This window comes from Plectrocnemia conspersa, unplaced genomic scaffold (genome assembly GCF_051122295.1).
Source record: "Plectrocnemia conspersa isolate PC_06_02 unplaced genomic scaffold, ASM5112229v1 ptg000005l, whole genome shotgun sequence".
In the NCBI taxonomy this organism is placed as follows: Eukaryota; Metazoa; Arthropoda; class Insecta; order Trichoptera; family Polycentropodidae; genus Plectrocnemia; species Plectrocnemia conspersa.
This window is the reverse complement of record NW_028277169.1, coordinates 28,940,272-28,962,702: the sequence shown is the minus strand read 5'-3', so window position 1 is coordinate 28,962,702 and position 22,431 is coordinate 28,940,272. Positions and strand designations below refer to the sequence as shown.

General features: G+C 30.2%; 3 protein-coding genes across 5 annotated transcripts in view; 1 reads left to right on the top strand and 2 right to left on the bottom strand.

The window, feature by feature from the left end:
- The window catches only part of LOC148235386 (uncharacterized), a 308,520-nt gene extending 302,228 nt beyond the window's left edge, over positions 1–6,292 (bottom strand). Inside the window, exon 1 of one of the 2 annotated variants that reach the window (XM_088186948.1) lies at positions 5,876–6,292. The gene's annotated coding sequence lies outside the window, so the exon portion shown is untranslated. The remainder of the gene's footprint in view (positions 1–5,875) is intronic. The other variant, XM_088186949.1, reaches the window with a different exon arrangement.
- The window catches only part of LOC148235384 (protein amalgam-like), a 220,148-nt gene that overhangs the window by 92,274 nt on the left and 105,443 nt on the right, over positions 1–22,431 (top strand). Inside the window, exon 1 of one of the 2 annotated variants that reach the window (XM_088186943.1) lies at positions 6,950–7,195. The exons of the other annotated variant lie outside the window; for it this stretch is intronic. The gene's annotated coding sequence lies outside the window, so the exon portion shown is untranslated. Of the gene's footprint in view, positions 1–6,949; positions 7,196–22,431 lie in introns of those variants that run through there. 2 annotated transcript variants of the gene reach the window in all.
- LOC148235385 (general transcription factor II-I repeat domain-containing protein 2-like) overlaps positions 1–22,431 on the bottom strand; it is a 36,094-nt gene that overhangs the window by 10,849 nt on the left and 2,814 nt on the right. The gene's annotated exons all lie outside the window — the stretch shown is intronic.

Genomic DNA, 22,431 nt, shown 5'->3' with positions numbered 1-22,431 from the left:
TTTATATTTCTCTTCCTCAGACAAGTTTCTCGCGATTCGAATCTATTATAAAAGTTATTTGGTGGTCAACTTCTTCTTGATTATGTTCCTCTACCAACTTTCTTTTTTAATACGTTTATTCCAATAGTATAAAAAATTATTATCATACTAATTACATATACTATACATGCTATTGTTTTTTGTACTAATAAAAAATGTGCAATCAATTCATTATCAGCTACAATTTAATAAAAAAAATACACAAAATAAAACGTAAGTGATTATAATTAAAGGAAAAAAATTAAAAACCTTTCAAAAAACTAATAATTTTGGGGGAAAAGCAATAATCGTATATTATGCTAAAAATGTGGAACAAATAATATGTTGTCTTTAGTTTATAAAGCAATAGGTGCTTTGCCATATTGCTTTAGAAGCTAAAGACAAAGGTTAGTATGGTTTCACAAAATATTTTAATTATATTTTCTAGTATAAAAAAGACAGTTTTTTTTAAAAGTTGGTATTTGAAAGCTAATATGCATTTTTCTAAATAAGTATAAAAACAGTTAAATGTTAAAATAGGTCTAATTAATTGTTTATAGATTAAAAAATATTTTTTACAGTTAGTTAGGCCGGTTTCACACGTGCCGGATGGATTCACCCGGCACCGGGCCGGCGCCGTTTACAAAGCTTTCACACGTGGCCGGTCTCTGGCCGGTTTCTGGCCGGTTTCTTCCCAGCCCGACCTTTACCCCGTCAACTGGTGCCAGTAATTTAGGATTAACGGCTTCACATAAGTCCTTCCACACATTTCGCGTTATTTTTTATTTTTGTATGTATTCTACTAAGATAATTAAAAGAGATTACATTATTATAATTAAAATTTCGAGGTTTATTTCTTCCGCTATTGCCTAAACACGAGGAATATATTTAATAATTTTATTACAAGATACCACAATCACTGTCAACGGCCCGGTTCATGTTTGAGTTTTACCCCCACCACACTCAACTCGGTACCCGGCGCCGGACAGTTTAGTGAGCGCGGCCGGCGACAACCCGGCAGTCAGCGTCGGGCCGGCGCCGGGTAGATTTGTCCGGCACGTCTGAAATGATAGGTACTAGCCCATACAACACCATCCCTACTACACGGCGCCGGCCCGGTGCCGGGCAAATCCACCCGGCACGTGTGAAACCGGCCTTACTCTTTCATCAATAATCTGTCTAAGGATCGCAATAGCGGCAAGACATTTAGAGCAAAGTACTAAAATATATTAAATTTTAGATTGAAGTCCAAATGTAAGCCCTAGTATTTAGCATTGGTTTCCAATTTATGTTACTCCCCTGTTCCTTTTGAAGAGGTAGTGGCAGAGTTTTTTGTTTTGTGAAAATAATTTCTTCTGTTTTAATTCGGTCGATTTTGATTTTATCCATATCAAAATATTTATTTTATATTTCAATACATTTTTTTAATTTATCCGCGATAAATTTAAAACCATAAGTACTTGTTTGAATAGCTGTATTGTCAGCGTACATAGATAAACGCGTATTTTTATTTGTGGGATATTGTTTGTATACAAGATTAAAAAAAGTACTTGAGCTGGAATTTTACGCGGTATCGAGTATTCATTATTCAGTGAAGCAACATCTACTTCTCAAGTATAAGAGTACGTACGATACATAAAAATCAGGCGCGTATAATGAGATACTTTCTCTTTTAAGTGACGAGAGTGAGTAAAAGTACTTGACACGCGAGCGAGCGAAAGGGAGAGTATCTCACCGTACGCACCTGATAAAAATGCGTCAGCTAACATCGCTATCCTATTCGAAAGCCTAAAATCGTATCAGTGCTGTTTCATTTCGGATCGATTCATGAGATCTCCGGTCAAAATCAATAAATTTTCAGGACCAAAAACTGCATCGAGACCGCGATGAGTCAATCTTGGAGAACTTTACTCTGCGACAAGTATTATTATTTTATTTTTATTTTTAATTTGCATCGCAAAGCTTTTTATGATATTTGTGTTTTATTTATTAATTTACGTTTTCAACCCATTGAGGGATGTGTCTTAAATATTTTTAAGTGATTACTTAGCCAATTTCTCGTCGGCTATTGTAGTAAAAATATTAATTAAAAGTATAATGCCAAATCCTTGGCAACAAAACAAATTTTGTACTCAATATATACATATATAAATTGTACACTCGTTATAACCAATCAGTTCAAAAACTTAAAAAAAATATTATACGGTTTTATATTTGAATCAACAAAGTTTTTATTGTTGTTTGCTATTCATAAAAAAGCAGCTGATTTACAGAAGTATATTTATCAAAAAGTCGTTCAATATTATATAAGCAAAAAATATCTTGAACGCAAAAGTTTCACACAGCACAACCAAATTTCAGTATGCATAAAAAATATTGAGAAAATAAAAAGCTTTCATTATTCATACAGAATCTTAATAAAATACGAAAGCAGCTGTGAATTACTTTTCACACATTCTAAAAACGGCCCTGCACACACGAGCGCGTAATGGGGCGCAACGGCGACGCGCAATTTATGGCACACGTACGAAACGAGACGTGTAAATTTTTGAACTGATCCCGCGGCTAATCAAAAAGTTTCGACGCGTTTTTCTCAAAAGTTTGCGCGCGTTAAACAGTCGTTATGGGAGTTTGGCCATTGGCTGAGGCGAAAGCGCTTTAAAGCGCCGAAAGCTCGGCAAACATAAACAGTAATTAATTGCTATGCAAAAGGTTGCTCGGTGCACGGCGCGAAAGCTTTCGGCAAACTTGCAGCGGGAAATGTTAATGCGAAAATTTATTTAAGGACTCTGAGTAAAATGAAACTCTGCGCGATTGTGGCCCAACGTAGGAGAGAAGGCTCTGGACGGCTTTTCTTGTTGTTCCTGTCCGCTTGTCTTGAGCAATTTTCTTTTAACACGTACTTATTTATATCGCATCGCGTCACACGCGCCTAAATATAAATCACTTTAAATCCTTTATATTTATATTCAGTTAATATTATTTTTTATTAATATTCTTGGCGCTTACGTTCTGATTTCAATGCTCAATAATAAGGACACAATTTAACCAACAGCTAAAAATTACAAGCATCGACGGATTGTTGACGCCTCCCTCCAGCAGCCTAATAAATTGCTTCATTGAATACACGCCACGCCTAGAATGCTAATAATTATATATCAATGATCCTAGCGTAAAGAAACTAGGAGATAAATACGGATACGATCCATACTACCCCTGTAAAGATATCTGAAGCATTTACACTAAATTCATAGTAACAATGAGAAGTACTTCTCTTCGCTGGTATTCCAGCCAATGAAACCATATTTACGGATGCTGCGATCTAACGTATAATATGAAATTGTTAAAGTGACACGCGCTCCGTATCACAAAGCCGAACATTTTCGATTCCTAATTGACTCTTGTACATCTTTGCAAATCACAGGACAAGACAACATGGAACTCTTAAATTTCATATCAAATTAGTAGACCATAAGCTTGGACTAGCAATGCTCAAAACTCTTTTAAAGCATGATGGCTTTATATTTTTTTTCGAAATTTCTGCTTTTTTTTATTATTGCAATAATTTCCTTCAAAAAAGATTTTTAGGTACACTTGAATTGAACTCTGGATTTCGGATTTTGTGGGAAGCGGCTGCTTACTCTATTTCTAGCTCGGTAAATCCTAGTCATAGCTCTGCTAATTGCGAGTTTGGATGGACTTTCATCTGTCTTAATTCCAGGGGGCGTTTCAGCTTTTTCCAGACAAGTCAGTGGTTATTTTTTAATACTTCATTAAAATTTATAGTATTTCATTAAATGACACGCATTTTGGGTGTTTAAATTAGTAAACACATTAATTGTTCACGACAGCGTGTCGTAAAAATTATATTCGCTCTTTTAGATTCACTTAAATCGCGTTTTTCTAGCATTTTTAAATGTTTATTTATTATTTAAAAAAAATTAAATCGAGAAAGATAGGCCAAAATCACGCAACTGTACATAACGGTCGCATAGGCGAGATTGAACAATAAGACTTTCAATCCCATTTTAAAACTCTTCATAATAGCTAGTAATGTTTAGAACGAATTTAATATACATACAGATTAGACCCGTATCGGTCTTTGTTTAGTGTGGATTTGCATATACATTTTAACTAGAAATAAATTAACTGCTAAACTGACGAAAATAAAATCTTCGCGAGTACCGCTTACGTGCATGACGGTGTATATAACGTAGCACAAAACCGGACTAGACACACTTGACTTTAATACGCCTCGACACGCAAAAAATTCTGTATTTTAAATATTTTTCGGAAATCGAAATCGAATCTTGAAGCAATAATGCGAGAAGATTACTATAAATAATACTATAAGCTTTACAATATTTGTCAAAATATTATTTTTATCCATAACTATCTTTGAATATCGCCTAAGTATTTCTAGACATAATTTGGATGATAAAAATAGACATAAAATCTTGTGATTTTCAAGAAAAATATTTAAAATAATCACTAAAATCGAATAATAAAATATTTTGCAATCAAATAATTACACTCACTTAACAGCTGAACAAGCACTACAACATTTTGAAACATTGCTCAATGAAAAGATCAAATCTGTTAAAAAGACTTACCAAACTCCAATTGACAATTATACATTAATTTAATTTTTCATAAGACAAAAAATTCCCTAATGATATTTGAAATTAAAACCATATTTGGACATACCAAAATATTTAGGAATTTATTAAAACAGTTTTTAAAAAATAATTAAATTGATCATAAAAAATGATTACATTAAAAAATTATTCTAAAACTTGAAACTTGTACAAGATTTTAAAATTGGTAGAAATAGTCTTAGCATGAACGTGTCTAAAGCTGATGTTGAACGATTCATCGCATTAAATAAATATGAGAAATTTGATTTTCTATGATGCACTATCAATCCAGAAAGTGTATAAAATAAATCAAATTAAAAATGAAAATGAAAATTACATTAAAAAATTGTAGGATTTACAATTTTAAAAGGGGACCATATATAAACTTGTTTTAGAAACAATATTTTTATTAGCTTATAAATATTAATAATAAACTATTATGCTAATCTCTCTTAGTAAATTGATTAGTGTTTTTATAAATCGACATATTATTCTATAGTTTCGGGTCTCTGGGTATTATTATATTAGGTTAACAATATTTACTTGGCGCACCATACCAATTTATTGTCATATTATTTAAGATTATAATAAGATTCGTATTCATTATTTACATCAAATATTGACAAAATCCATCTTCTTTTAAGCGGTTAGACTATTACTGTCACAGTAATAATAACACGGTTAATATCAAATTCATCGTCATTTCTTTAAACATCCATTATTATGTCGTCATTCGTAATTATATGGATAATTTCTAAACGTAAATCAATATATGTATTATTAAATAATTAAAACACAGATTATTAATTCTGTTTTACATAACTTAGTAATTTACTAATATTATTATTTGATAGTTGGTCAATCGCTGATTTGAATAGTGCGAGCGAAATAGCGAGCTCTGCTTGCATCTCGCTCTTTTTTCCTAATCGTTTCTATTTCATAACTGACAAACAATATTAAGTAACAATTACGCACAATTAGAGCCTATAATCTCATTCATCAAATATCATAAAACTATAGATACCCTTTGAAGGAAAAAATCCGTTTAAGTTTAATAAATGACGCCGTAAATTGTCGGTGGCAATTATTGGTCTTAACAGCAAACGAAACGTCCATGTCCCGATGAAAAATTTTACAATAAACTTACACTCGTAAATTGAACATTGAACATGTCGACTTACTAGCACAAAGGGTTACACAGAAAAATAGAAAGACATTACCTTGTCAACTGCATAAAATTGTAAATATCCTCGCGGGCCACGCGACTTCGGCGTCACACCGCAGTGGAAGGGAGCGGTGGAAGGGACGCGGTAGAAGCGACGCGTCGCCTCGCGTCAGTTGCACTCTGATGCAACGACTTTGCATAGTAACAATATATTGTGTGCATAAACACAAATTTTAGCTATAAACACTATTATAAACACTAATTTTTTGATACACTGCTTAATTCTAACACATACACTATTATAAACATTATTTTTTTGTATACACTGCTTAATTCTAACACATACACTAAATTACACTATCACTTTATAATTAAAACATCGAAAGGGATATTATTATAAAAAATATGAACGAAAACAATTATTCGAGAAAAATGTAACACGACCGTTAATGACTATTGTCAAATAGCTACTGAATTTTTTTTAAATATTTCGAAATGCATAAACAAGTTCAACGAGTTCAAGGTTATGTTTCGTGTTATGTTCATATAAACCATAACGATTAAAATGTCGTGCATCTCGGATTACAATAAAAATATTTTTTAAAAGGTTGACAATTTGGCTATTTTTCAAATATTTATCTCTAATTCGAATTATTTTAATGCAAGTTGTTATTTTTAGAATATCTATCTCTCGTTTGACTTATTTTAATGCGAGAGTGACACGAAGGTCACCTTTGTTGTTGACTTGTTGCCCTTCTAAAAGTGAAATGTCGATGATTTCAAGTTTATTTATATGAAAAATATTATTTAAATCTAATTTATATGTGCCAAATTTACGACATTTTAATTATTAGATTTAAATAATATTTTTCATTTAAATAAACTGGAAACATTAAAATAAATCGAATGAGAGATAGATATTCTAAAAATAAACAAACATGAAAATAATTGGAATTAGAGATAAATATTTAAAAAATAGACAAATTGTCAACCTTTGATAAAAAATATTTTTTTTGTAATCCGAGATGCACGACATTTTAATCGTTATGGTTTATATGAACATAACATGAAGCATAACCTTGAAATCGTTTGAACTTGTTTATGCATCTCGAAATATTTAAAAAAAATCAGTAGCTATATGACAATGGTCATTAACGGTCGTGTTACATTTTTGTCGAATAAGTGTTTTTATAATAATATCCCTTTCGATGTTTTTAATTATAAAGTGATAGTGTAATTTAGTGTATGTGTTAGAATTAAGCGGTGTACAATTTAAATTAGTGTGCAAGGCCGTTGAAGTGTTTCCACGCGTGCAACAGACGCGACGCCGATTGACGACAATATTTAGAATTCTAGGCATCATGCAGTTGACAAGGTAATGTCTTTCTAATTTTATGTGTAACCCTTTGTGCTACTAACTCGATAATTGGTCGACAAAACTTGAAATGCATTTATTGGCTTTGTGTTGGAGCTAATTTTGCCAATTTCAATTTATTAACGGTAAAAAAACTTAATTTTAGTAATATTAAATTTTCAACTTATGCAAATAACTCAATATTCTTTAATTTACGAGTGTAAGTTTATTGTAAAATTTTTCATCGGAACATGGACGTTTCGTTTGCTGTTAAGACCAATAATTGCCACCGACAATTTACGGCGTCAATTATTAAACTTAAACTGATTTTTTCCTTCAAAGGGTATGTATAGTTTTATGATATTTGATGAAACGAGATTATATGCTCTAATTGTGCGTAATTGTTACTTAATATTGTGTGTCAGTTATGAAATAGAAACGATTAGAAAAAAAGAGCGAGATGCAAGCAGAGCTCGCTATTTCGCTCGCACTATTCAAATCAGCGATTGACCAACTATCAAATAATAATATTAGTAAATTACTAAGTTATGTAAAACAGAATTAGTAATCTGTATTTTAATTATTTAATAATACATATATTGATTTACTTTTAGAAATTATTCATATAATTACGAATGACGACATAATAATGGATGTTTAAAGAAGTGACGATGAATTTGATACTAACCGTGCTATTATTACTGTGACAGTAATAGTCTAACCGCTTAAAAGAAGATGGATTGTGCCAATATTTGAAGTAAATAATGAATACGAATCTTATTATAATCTTGAATAATATGACAATAAATTAGTATGGTGCGCCATAAATGAGCGCAGACAAATAAGCGTGCGTCAAAAGAGCGCTGCGTCATAAGAGCGTTTACCAAAGTAGAGCTGTAACAAAATAGCGTACGTCAAATGCGCGTGCAATCATAAGAGCGCTTGTCAAAAAAGAGCGCGTCATAAAAGCGCAAAAATACTTGGAGAATATATACTATATACCTAATTCCTAAAATATTCATTACTTGATTTTTTTCAAGTATTTTTTCGCTTTTATGATGTGCTCTCATATGACTGTCTGCGCATTTGACGTACGCTATTTTGTTACACTTTGGTAAGCGTATAATGCAGCGCTCATATGACGACGCTCATTTGACGCACGCTCTTTTGACCGGCCGCCATTAACGGAAGTATTTAATTTAATAAAATTAATTTTTACCATACCGGCGACAAGTGCTTTTGTAGAAAGATCATTTTCGACAATGAAAATAATTAAAACATTCAATAGAAATAGTCAAAGGGAGAATAGATTGTCAGCTCTTACATTTAATATCAATCGAAAAATTTTTTCGACAAATTAAAGAAAGACAATATATTATATGATGCGGTTATTGTTGACTTTTGTAAGAAGGAGCGTCGAATAAAATTAATTTTCAAAAAATAAATACATAATATGTTTATAAAATAAATTTAAAAATGTAGTTTTGATCCTCCATATTATCAATATGTAATAAAAAAATTTTTTCACTATTTTCATAAAAAGTCGCGTAATTAATCAAATGTGCAGTAAAAAATTAATTTAATCCTGAAGGGGAATATAAATGCAGCATATAATTAATATAAACATAAAAAAATCGTAATCAAATTTTTAAATTTATTTTTACTGTATGAATGACTGATAACGTGACTTTTTATAAAAATTAATTCAACACTTAAAAGGTTAAAGTTCTCTCTTTTTAAAAAAAAAATTAGTGTTTGATAGTTAAAACATAAATAAAATGCAGTTATTTTCTGAAATAAAACAACATTACAATATCTATTTTTAATAAAAATTAGATAAGTAATTTAAATATTAAAAATTAGTAGTTTTTGCTCGCAATATTTCGTCAATCATTTATTGGTAAAATATAATAAAATTTCCTTTTTAATATTGCTTAATATAATTTTTAATTTTTTGGAAATTTAAAATTGTTTATATTATAAAAACGATCTTTTTTTTTAATAAAAATAGCTATAGAAAAATACGTTTTCCCTAACAAAATGCTTATTTTTGTTTTTGTCCTCTAGTGTAGATTTAACTATTCTTATAAGTTTTTACTGCCAGCCAGTGCAATAAAGCTTGATTACATTTTTGTTTAATTGCGCGCAACCTATAAAATATCAACCCTCTTTATATTTTCTAGTTGATCAGTAAGGATAAATGGTACACCTCTAAATACATATAATAAAGTAGAATTTGTTGGGTGCATTGAGAAAAAAAAATCTAATATCTTCCCGACATATTATTCACTTATCGAAAAGTTTTACTGCGATCTGATGAGTGTCTTACGCCGTACTCTTAGCCCTGCGACAATATATTCAGTGCCCATCTACAACTCTGATTAGGGCATTCCAGCTCCTTAACTTGCACGTTAAAAATATATGATAAATGTAGCAGTATTTGAAAAAATATTTTTCAACTCGCGCAAAATTATGAGCATAATTATAAATTACTAAAATAATACTGAGTCGCATAAAAATGTGAATACAATATTCATATTTTTATTACCTTATATTATACATAGTATCCCATATATGAAAAATCAAGCAAACACTAATCATATGTATAAAAATCCTTACGTGTCACCCATCGAGATTGATAATCTTCCTTCACTTTGCATATGTTCGCTTCAATATCAAATCTAATTTAACATCATCCGATATTATCGGGTTACGATGCAAAATTCACCCTAGTTTTTTTCTCCAGATTAAACCACACCTACACCTCGCTTCTAACATATATCACTCTATTTTATGTGTAAAATTATGTACACAATATAACAACAACAATGGGAAAATAACGCTGGAGACATAAACGCGATGATCCTTCCATCAAAATGTCACGCCACGTCTAACAAAGATGGCGTCATATTTTTCCAAAGCGGATTCATTTAAATCCATTTTCCCTTTAGACCCAACGTAAATCCTGCGCCCACCATTTGATGTTTCCTTATGTATAAAAAGCGACATAAAAGTTCGTAGAGTCGGAAGCCGAGAATAGGAAAAAACAAAATAACTTTGACACCCAGTTCTCATTCAAACAGTGTAACTTATTACTAGTTCCAAAAATAGCTCGCAACCTAATTTTTTAGTGTGACGTATATTTTGAATTTATAAAAAAATTTTAGTTGTCAATAATATCATGAATTAAAAACATAAATAAGTATTATAAATTCATAAGAAATAAAATTAGTAAGAAAACAATCCATCACTTGCGAATTTATTAAAATATCTTAACTTAAATAAAACACAGAGATTAAAAATATATGCTCTTAACTCTGATGAATGTCAGTGATTGTAAAAAAACAGTAAAAGTTTTTTGATCTAATGGTAGTCTCTTTGTAACAGTTTTATTTATGTGAAATGAAAGAAATGCTGAGATCATGGTCAAAGAATAATAGATTATTCTTTAGATTTCCCTTTTATATAACAAAAAAAATACTATCAAACTACGATTATTTTTATACTACTTATAATTTAACTTTAATGTGAGTTACGAAGTGCATTAAATAATCTTACACATATATATTAAAAATATTTTTAAAAAATTTGATATAAAAAAAAATATTTTATTTAATAATAAATAACGTAACTTTTGCGGCTGACTGTTAAATAATAGTATACCTGTACAACAGCTTAAAAGTTTAAAAATAATTAGTACTTTAACCATCCGACAGTATGTATCTAGTGACAATTTGTGCACAACTTCTTTGAAACCTATTATTCTTGAAAGGTGTAAATTACATAATTTTCTTGATAACTGCAATTGTGTATATATATATGCATTTATATATATAAATAAACACAGTTAATTTATTTTTTCTGTGAACTCATTATGACACAAATATTTCATACAATTTAAATTAAAATCAAACGAGGACTGGATCTTTACTTTTTTACTGCTTCTTTTTTTATGAATAAGTTTAGATATACAGGGCTTTTTTTAAACAAAAAAGGTGCCGGGACTCACTTCTTGTCAAGCGTTTTACTAAAAAAAATATATTAAAATATCATTTATATTCAATTTAAAGCAGCTTTTCTTATGCAATGAAGCGCATACAAAAAATAACAAAATTTATATCAGAGATTTATATATTGATATGAAAGTATTAGTCAAAATGTATTTAGGCGCAAAACAATTATCACTTCTCAGAAGGCAAAAATTTACGTCAAAAGCAAGAAAATCGTGTCGGTGACGGCGACGTTTTAAAAAAATATATAAGCAGTAGGAAAATATATTTTTAAATTTATATTATAGGTTTTTATATAATATAAAAAGCTCTGTTTTAAACAAGTTATATTTATTTATTTATTTACAACTATTGTGACATAACAAGTAACGCTAATGTGGCACGATAGTCACATAACAATACATACTAATAGACAAAAAATATAATACAAGTAAGATAAAAAATAATATATACCGAAAAAAAATAAAAAATATTTAAATTAAATCATACGCACTGGACCAGCTCCTCGTAACTGTCATAAAACAGATCAATGTGCAATGCAATATATTAAGCAGGCGCGTATGGTGAGATATATTCCCTTTCGCTCGCTTGCGTGTTAAGTGACGAGAGCGGATGAGAAATAAAAGTGTGCGTACATGCGTTCCGCACGCCCTTTTCTTCTCACTCGCTCTCGTCACTTAACACGCGAGCGAGCGAAAGGAAATGTATCTCGCGCCTGCTATTAAAGAGTCAAGGTCTAACAATTTATTTAATAATAATCTATGACAAACTTCGTCAAATGCTTTCTTAAAATTCGTATATACGACTTTTACTTGATACTTATTTAAGGATTGTTAAATAATAATATATGGTTTAAAGCTGTCAATGCTATGGTTGTATACCAATGGTTCAAATGAACCGAAGGCTAAAAAAGATTACATAAAACATATTTAAATTAAAAAAGTATAAATTTAATCTTATTTAAGTAAAAACTACTTGAAAATATTATTATAGTTTATGTATGTAGCTATTTTCTAAGTAATTCTATATTTAACAAACCGACTTAAACGTGAAATCTATTCTGTATATCACTTTTCACTCAACATATGGTTTAAATTGTATGCTCTAAAAAAGTAAAGCGCAAACGATTGTTCGGGAGCTTTCCAGGCAATAATTCGTACATAATTGTTCCGTCAATCAAATCCAGATAGTATTACATTTAAAATGAAAGGGTTTTGGTCATATAAATAGTCTATGGACTTTTGTACCCCAAGGGCAAAACTCAAACAGTTGCCTTGGATTAACGCCAATGTACCTCCATTGAGCAGAATCTCGTGTCGGGATAATTAATAACCCGTTTTCCGTTGCTAAACTTCACCGCTAAACATATCGCCTTTGCACGAGTTAGTGCCTAGTAACGTGTGTTGGGTTTGATTACGGAATTGTTAACAACAATACCTGTGCGATACCCACGCGAATGGGTAATCTTGCCGAAAACAAAAGTTGCCTTGTGAGACCGCGAGCTTATAGTAATAGGGGTAGGGCTTACCTATTCTAGACTAGGTGGCATTAACTCAATTTATCAAATTGACAAGAGCGATACGAGCTTCGTCGAATAGCTGAGGTGGCATTCTGCAAATGTGACATTATTGAAAAATATCGCGCTACATTAAGAGCTACTGGGAAGTGATTCATCTTAATATTTTTTTCCATATTTTTACGCAACTCAAGCTTCTTATACTTCTTATAACCGATATATTTATTGTAATTGTCAAAGACATTAAAAACTAGATATTGTGTAAAAAAAAATGTAGGTTCATATTTGGATAATTATTTAAGTTACAACAATGTATATTAAAAATTTTCGACACATAATTAAACAAATATCTTTGTTTCAGAAATAATTTCAGCTACAGCACGATCTGACTATTAAAATTATCAGTCTTAAAACGCTACTAAGAAATTCGATTCTGCCAAAATTGTAACACATTTAAATACAAATGTTTGTTTACAAAATCTAATTAATTCCTTGTGATTTGCCTCTGAGCTTAAAGCTATTTTAATTTCCATTACACTTGCTGCTATAATAACACATAAATTACAAAGACAGTCTTCAAATGTGATACAATTTGCCTTCTCCCATTTTCACTTTCATATCGCAATGACACAAGTGGCACATCAAAAATATATTTGCTGGCCAATGCTAATAATTTATTAAAAATCATTGTTTATTTTAAAGTGAGATATACCAAAACTGTAGCAGTTTATATTTGAGTACGTGTTCCGGCACATATGAATGACTCATGCGCCATGGTATAAACCAGTGACCGGCAAAGTTTGATTACGAAATATATATGCATATACTCCATTGGTCACTTCTACGATAAGATTAACCAACAAATATGCTCAAGCTTATATGCACACAATAACCAAGTGTTATATTTTAATAATATAATATTTTTTATACACAGAACACAAATCTTAGGGCACATTATCTAAAGGCGCAGACTCTTGGCGACGCGCCATCTGTTTTGGTGTCGCAATGCCTCCTTACTGACTCAAAAAGTTGTTGTTTGTGTTGAGGGCGTTTTTTTTGCCTTTATTAAGGATACCTTAAATTTGTTTTCAATGGGGACGGCTGGCCAACGACTTCTGCAATAACGGTTTGCATCATAAGATTCCCTATCGAGCTCGACGGTTTACCGTTACATTCTAATTAGAATCCACTACTATTTGCCTCTCAGCCATACACCGTGGGGGTGTTACCCTGCACTTCTAAAGAAATATTTACCATTTTATTTTTATTATATAATAATGCTCTTTTCTTATAATAAATATAAATATTTTATTGGTTTTGGAAACAAAAGTAGTAAGAATACATTTAATAATGACTATAATAATTATATTTATTTAAAATATCGTTGAAATTCAGCACAAAAGTAAAAAAAATCAGATACATAAGTAGTAAAATTATAGAATGAAGTTAGTGGTGCTGTAGGTTAATCAAATTTATTCATTTAGCAATTCAGAACTAACGCCGATCTCCTAGAAATAAAAATGGGAGTGGTGTCGCATGCAACGAAGAAAGAGATAAAGCATGCTTTTTCGTGTAACGGTATTTCGTCCAGATGACATGAGAATCTTATGAAGCTAACGGTTTGATCAACCAATTGTTTTAGGCAAACAAAAAACTACTTTAATAGAGTGCACTGTTCCTTTTTCTCTGATTGAAGACCAAAAATCAACTGTCATAATTACAAAGTTTTAAGGTAGTATTATTACATTTTTAGAGCTTTAATTTAATTTAAATTTTTTTTTATTTTAATGTCTTATTTTAGAAATCAAAATTTTTAATTTTCAGTCTGTTCAAAATCACTTTTATTGCATGGTTTTAATGTTTTTAAATAGGTAGTCGCTGACAATTTATTTAGCTAACATTAAAAAAATACTAACTATTTATTCAATTTAGATTCATATTTATATATAGTAACCATTACCAATAATTTACTGGTTTGAACAAGACGCAATGTTGCAATGTTTTCCCAATTGTCTTTAGGTGTCGTGAAATAATAATTGTTTTACTTGAAACTTAATCCAAGAATTTATTTGCAGTTATTTGTTTATAAGATCTTTCAAAAGCATTATAAATAAACGTAGTCGATTTAATAACTGTTTACTTTTTAAATTTAAATTATCCTGAATTATTTTCAAATAATGAATTTAAATTCATATTTAAATTATCCCGAATTATTTTTAAATAATAATTTAACTAAAACGCATTTGAAGTATATTTTATATTCATTGATTATAAATAAAAACCTCAAATAAAAATAAATTTTAAAGGCAAAAATCTCAAAAAAATAACTATATGTAGGTATTTAAAAATTATATTTCTTTACATAAAAATTTACATTTTTAAGCTCTTTATCTTAGTACACTATCAAAATCACATGAGGGTGAAATATTTGTTCATATTGTTCATTTTTATGAATGCATAAATTTCATACCAAAAACTACGAAGCATTTTATCAATGATTCAAATGGTAATTTAAAATCTATCATCGTTCAACTTTATGGTATTCCATACTTTATAGATATTTTATTGAATAATTTAAACTTTTGAAACTTGAACTGCCATTTGAAAACAGTCCATCTACATAATCACATAAAAAAGTTTATTTATTAAACCATAAAAGGAAATTCATGCTGTATTTCAATAATATTATATTGCTTAAATATTTGAATTATTAAATATTGCATTTTATAATGTGGTCCCCCTTATATTTCTAATAAAACTTGTTTATGGTAAATCATTTTCATGTTTATGCATTACGTGTGTATATGTAATATAAATATGTATATATTAAATGAAAGACACAAGAATTAATTAAAACTTTTACTAAACCCTTCGCGTAGCACAATCGTAAATGAATTTAACTTTTAAAAGCTTCATCGCAAAATTTAGAGGACCTACTAGGTTTTAAAACGAAATTCCCATCTTTTCACGATTTCGTGCTCGCCTGCTTCTAGTGACACTTTGACGATCGATTTTCACGTGCAAGTCAACTAACCTTAACGTGGGGCTCGCGACACTTTTCTTAACATCCACTTTCAATTTACGGTGTGTCAAACGTTTAAGTGACCGGTTTAACTTTAATCTAAGATCTGTCAGACGACAAATTCCATATGATCAGATAGCGAAATTAGTTTTTTAAGAACAGTTTTAGTTATTCACGTACTCGTTTGCTCCTCAAACCACCCCGTAAAATTTAAAAATAATTTTAATAAATCTAAATATTTTATTTGTATTGTTTTTATATTTATTGATAGGAAATGGTTTGTTCATAGCAGTAGATGTTTTTTTGACAATTTTTTTATCAAAGATTGAAAAAAATGTTATAAAAATAAATGTTCGCAAAACGCCACTTTAGTGTTGTAATATAAATAGCGCACATGCTCCCGAAGCAGATAACTGTGTCTCATATGATTAGATTCTCAGATTATAATGGTTCCATTTTAAAGCTCCGAGGCATCGAAACGATTACTATAACTACCCGAAGCTGAAACTACTTTCTCGGCACGTACTCTATGAGACACATTACCAACGATGAAGATAACGACGTGTTAGGGCCATTAAGCATAAGCCGGAGCTAAGTGCGCCAAGGAGAAACACAAGCTGCAGTGATAAACCATATTTTTCTTGCAATGCAGTTACGATGTTGTAGTACAACGGAAGTCGTGTCCAATGTTGGAATTATCTCATACAAGTTGCACTGGGCGCCGCCTTCGAACTTTAGTACATCAAGTCTATGCGAGTCTATCTATAATGCAACACGTGTTGTAAGGACTCAAACACTGCATACGGCCCGGATTGACCCTAATGTAAATTTAATCTGGAAAGCAAGCACAAAAGGGCGCACATTCAATGTATACAATTTAATATTTATGACGCGTAAGAAAAGTATGATTTGAGATTTTTCATGTGTAACATCTCTCACTGTGTTCATTAAGAAAATATATCATAATCGTATAATACAACAGCTAGTTCCTAAGCCGACACTAAATTTAGATTTTAAATCGTCAGTACTAAAATATTATATTATATATTTTGATTCTAAGCATTTTTTTTAAATCCCGCAAATCTAGAATGTATATGTAATATTACTGCAACATATATTTTGTATTTTTTTGTACCGCCATACAGAAAAAAATTACTTTACAAAAGGTGTACCTAATATTTTATTTATTATATAAACATGTAAAATAACCAAGCACACGCCTTTATTTTTATATTTAAATTAAAAGAGCGTAAAATCCGTCAGTACAGAATTATTACTGCTGTTCCTCTAAGTCATTAAGAATATCTAGTAAAGTTTTTGGCGATTCAGGTTTACTACTTGGATAGATAAATCTGATAATCAAAGTGGAAGCGACTGCTTTCATCGCGATTTATGCTTACTTGTATTCTATATTTCGGCCGTGATTTTCCGGCCATGATCACGAATTGTTTGCGACTGCCGCTCTTGTTCTTGACCTTGTCATATATACTCTTTCCGGTGGGGCAATGTTAATTATATTAATTAATTGTCCATTTGTCTTGGATGAGTCATTTGTGTCTGTGTTAATGTTTTTGTCTGTTAACATTTTTTCGTAATGACTCTAAAACCGGAAGCCAAGATTTCGATAATATGCTACTGTCATCTCTTTTGTTCATAGCGATTTTTTTGTGGATCTTTATTTCGAGTGCTTCTTGTTTCGTACGAACAAAAGGGTTTTTTATATTAGCTATAGTTGTTGTGCTGTTAAAATCAATCTTGTTGTCTTCAGTAAAACTATGTTCGGCTAAAGTAGAACTGCTCTTGATTTTTTTTACATCATTTTTATGTTCGTTTTCTCTGTGTGCGATGCGTCTGCTAGACTGTCCAATGTAGATTTTTTTGCAATCTGCACATGAGATTTTGTATACCCCTTGGGATTCATTTTTTAGATGATCTTTCCCGCTAGGAAGCATTGAACTAATTTTGTTTTTGGACTGAAAAATAGTTCTGATTTTGTGCTTCGTTAGGGTTCTTCCGATTTTTTCTGTTACCCCTTGGATGTATGGAAGACGTGCATGTCCTATGTAATTTTTTTCAATTTTATTTGTTTTCTTCTTTGTTTCTTTCAAGTTTTCTTTTATAAAACCTTTTGATTGTAGTGCTATTTTCACGGTTTTGAGTTCATCGTCGATATGTTCTTTGTCGGCTAATATTTTAGCTCTATTGAATAGAGAGGTTGCTACCGATTTGATCTGTGCCGGATGGTAGTGGGAATTTGCATGTAGATACCTATTGGTGTGTGTACTTTTTCTGAATACTGTGTGTCCTAGATAGCCGGCTTCTTTTTTTATGATTAGTGTGTTCAGGAAGGGTAATTGGCAATTTTCTTCAATTTCTATAGTAAATTTTATTTTCGGATGTTGGGTGTTGAGAAAATTAAGGAACACATCCAAGTTCTCTCTTCCGTGGGGCCACGCTGCATCTACATATCTTAACCAAATTTTTGGTTTTTTAATCGATTTTTCTAGGGCTGTTGTTTCAAAATATTCCATAAAAAAATTAGCTATTACTGGTGATAGTGGTGAACCCATAGGTGCTCCTTCAACTTGTTTATAGAAATCCCCTTTATAGATGAAATATGTGGAGTTCAGACAGTGCTTTGTTAATTCCATAATGTGTTTCGGCGAGTTATGTTTCTTAATAATGTAGTTAAGAGTTTCCGCAATGGGGATATTTGTGAACAGCGAGGACACATCAAAACTAACTAGGAGATCTTGATCGTTTATCTTTATTTTACGAATTTTCTCAATGAAGTCATAGGAGTTTTTTACGTAGGAAGTCATATTTTTGGCTAGTGGTTGGAAACCCTATGCTATGTATTTTGCAAGTTCTTGGGAGGGTGCATCAACCGCGCTGACAATCGGTCTTAAGGGTAACCCTGTTTTATGTATTTTAGGGAGACCATAGAAACGTAGGGTCCTCGATGAGTTCATTTGTGGTGCCAGTTGTTTTTTTAAATTTTTTTTATATATATATATATAATATATATATATATATATATATATATATATATATATATATATATATATATATATATATATATATATATATATATATTTTGCGAGTATAATTATTTTTGAAATTGGCCATGATCACGAATTACTTGCAACAATAAAAGTTGCAAATAATTCGTGATAATGGCTGGAAAATCACGGCCGAAATATAAAATACAAGTAAGCAAAAATCGCGATTAATCCTGAGATTTCAAAAAAATATATATATATATAAATATATATTATCAACGCTACTCTACACAAGTTTAATATTTTTTTGAATACGACCAAAGCTTTCACTTTTGAAAATCTTTTAAGGGTCTTATTTCCTGGAAACACCGAGACAAAGGCAATATCGTTTGTTTTAAAAGACAACTCCTTAAATACACATAGCGCATGTATGTTTTCTACATAATAACAATGGAACAAACGTTTAAAGTAAATTAAATAAGTTTTACGCGTTTTACTGTCATATTTTTAATCATATATTTTAACAAGCCTATATTTTTAGAATCTCAAAAATAATTTATGTATATATACTCTAATAAATATATTTTATTTGTGAATTTAAGTGAATTTCAACCCATCTATACAAGCAATTTATAATTAATGCGTGTTATCCAATTGTTTCTTTAAACTCAAATTATATCGCTTCGTAAAATCAATTAGCTTTTTATCGTGTGGTAAAATCTTTTATTTATGCTTTTTAATTAAGGAGCATAAAACATTCTTACTTGTAATGGAAATTCATTATTTTTTTTTCATTACTAACTTGAATAATTTTAAAAATATAACTGTATATTGTCTGTATCATAGTTTTCACTAAAGTAAAACTATCTTATTATTGAACTATACGCCTCAATGCCTGAAAAAATGGCTAAAAATAAATCAGATATATGAAGACATACAATATAGTTTTGAAAAAACTGAAATTGAAAATAAAACTACAGTGCCCACATATGCTGGATTTTTATGCGAAGTAATATGAATAAATCGAAAAGAAAAACGAATCGGATGACTATTGTCTTCTCGGCGAAATAAGTTTAGGAGATTGCGGTATTTCGGAAGTTTTAAATCCTTGTTATCTTTGTATTTTCCATAAAAGTTGAGAATACAAGCACTGCGTATTTTTGTGTATGTACACAATATACATAGACATGTACTTGTAAGCAATATTAAATTCGAGCGATTTCTTAGCGAAATCTTTACAATCGACGTTGAAAATTAGAAATTCAACACAAGGTCGACCTTCTTGTGTAATCAGTCACAAGCTTCCAGTCAGTTGGATATGATCAAACAGGAAATTGATAAAATCTCTCAAATTACACAGACCCGTCATAAACAAAGTATTGAAAAGACAATAACAAATATATAATGTCTTTGATATTTAGAGTAATAAAAATATTACATTTAAATTAGGAATATTAATAAAACAAACTTTTATTAATTACCTTATTATTTTTTGTATTAAATTACCATCATTATTATCAATCTTTTAACATTTAAATATCAAATTATATTGTAATTAATTTTTTGTTGATATTTGGACTTTACCTCTTAGTCCTGAAAAATACACATAGTCATAATATATTAAATATTCTAGATTATAATCTAAATTCAGAATTCATCAATGAATTTAAGAAACACATGGTACCCAAAATTTAAAAATACGCGTTTATCTTTATTCGCGATAAATAATTTTATTCTTGCAAATTTTTAATCAATATGTATTAAATTACAAAAAAAAACTTTTAAAACCTTAAATAAATAATTCATGGTTCACGAGAGTGGACAAGTTTTGCTAACCTCTTACCAAAGTAATTTAAGTAGTAACTTCGAAATCGAGCATTATATGCACAGGCTCACACTTGGACTTCAAGCTATGATAAAATAAATATTTTGGATCTTCGCTTTAATTTGTTTGCTACCACTCTGGCACTTATACAGAAATTTCATAGCAAGAATACCTTCACCACAAAAAATAAAATTTGCTTATAGAAACAATTATTCAGAGTTATTTAACCATTTGCTTGCTCGGAGTGGAGTAACGCCAACAATGTTTTTTTCAAAATTTCAAGTCATCTAAAATAAATCATAATTACATCACAATTACATGTATTGTATCATATATTATATATCATTAAGTTTATAAAATAATTAATGTATTTAAAAAATCCTGTAATTAAGATGAATTTACAATACCACGTCACGACACTAAAATCAACTAAGTAAAATAAAATAAAAGTACTGTATTTTTACTTTACACATACTCCTTTCACATTAGCGTAGTAAATCCCATTAGCTTATTGAAGTGTGAGTTACACAAGTCAAGTAAATCTTGAACTACAGAACTAATAAAATGATTAACGTTAATATGGTAAATTAAACAGGGTACGTTGAACTACATATCCGATCGACTTCATAATGACATTAATATTGAAAATTCAATTAATTAAGTATGATGCACAGATTGATGAAATTAATACATGAACGTATTTGTAATCATAGTTAATTATATTGCTAAGTATATAATTAAAATACCATTACTTTTTGATCCAATTATTGTCAAGTTTTAGATAAGTGAAAAGCAAACATTATTGAACTTAAAATATAATTATTTTTGATTGATGTTGTGTAATGTATATTAAATTTCATTCTGCACATGTACATATATAAGAATACAACAAGCAATTTCTGATATTGCTTATATACATCACAATTGTCATTTAATTACAATTCTATATTTCTTCATTTAAAGAAACCATAGATAACAGACATATCAGTATTGATTCTAGGCATATATAGTCAAACACATGTAGATCTGTAGATGTATTATACATATAATATTAAATATCTTTTGTAATCTGTTACAAACAAAACGTTTAACAGTTCAAACAATAGGTTCCAGTATGTAAAGTTAACCAAAGGCTTCAAAGTTTCCAACTTTAAAGAAGTTTACCATATCTCCCGGCTCGAAACGAAAGGAGCGAGATTAAAGAGCTATAGCATTAATTTTCAACAACTATCGGCTTCCTTTCGAGTATAATACGTTTCGTTATCTTATTTCGCTGATAAAAATCGCAACTAAACCGTAGACACGTTGACATGATTTGTTGTTAAACACAACTAGTGCTCGCAATTTGCCATGTTTCAATCTCACGTCCTTTGATCCTAGACGGGCGAGCGTTCTTTGTATTCGAAGAGCCTTAATGGATGATTACTTTGCGTCCAAAACTAATTGGTATCGAGACTGTTTGGGTTCACGGGCGAGATCCAAACCTTCACCTATCTATCTACGCCTGTTTTGTGCGAAAACAAATTAATTTGTGTGTCGGATGTGTACACAGAAGGAAATAAGCTTGTTTCGTGGAAATTGAGATTGAAAATAATGCCACGCTCGTTAGTCCGCTAAAAAATATATTTTATAATGTAATCAATTACCATATTTTTTCAGCAGCTAAATTCCAGATTAATCGCTGAAGAATTTCACATTTAAAAAATAATAAGATAATATGTTAAATGAACTTTAATGATATTTTCAACGGCTAAGCAGTCGTTAAACTAAAGACGAAAATCTGGGAAAACGCGTCCTCGCAATTTCTGAACGGATATTGCACTTTAGTTGATTGATTTTGGATGGTTTATTACAGCATGTGTCGAATGCTCAGAAAAAGAGA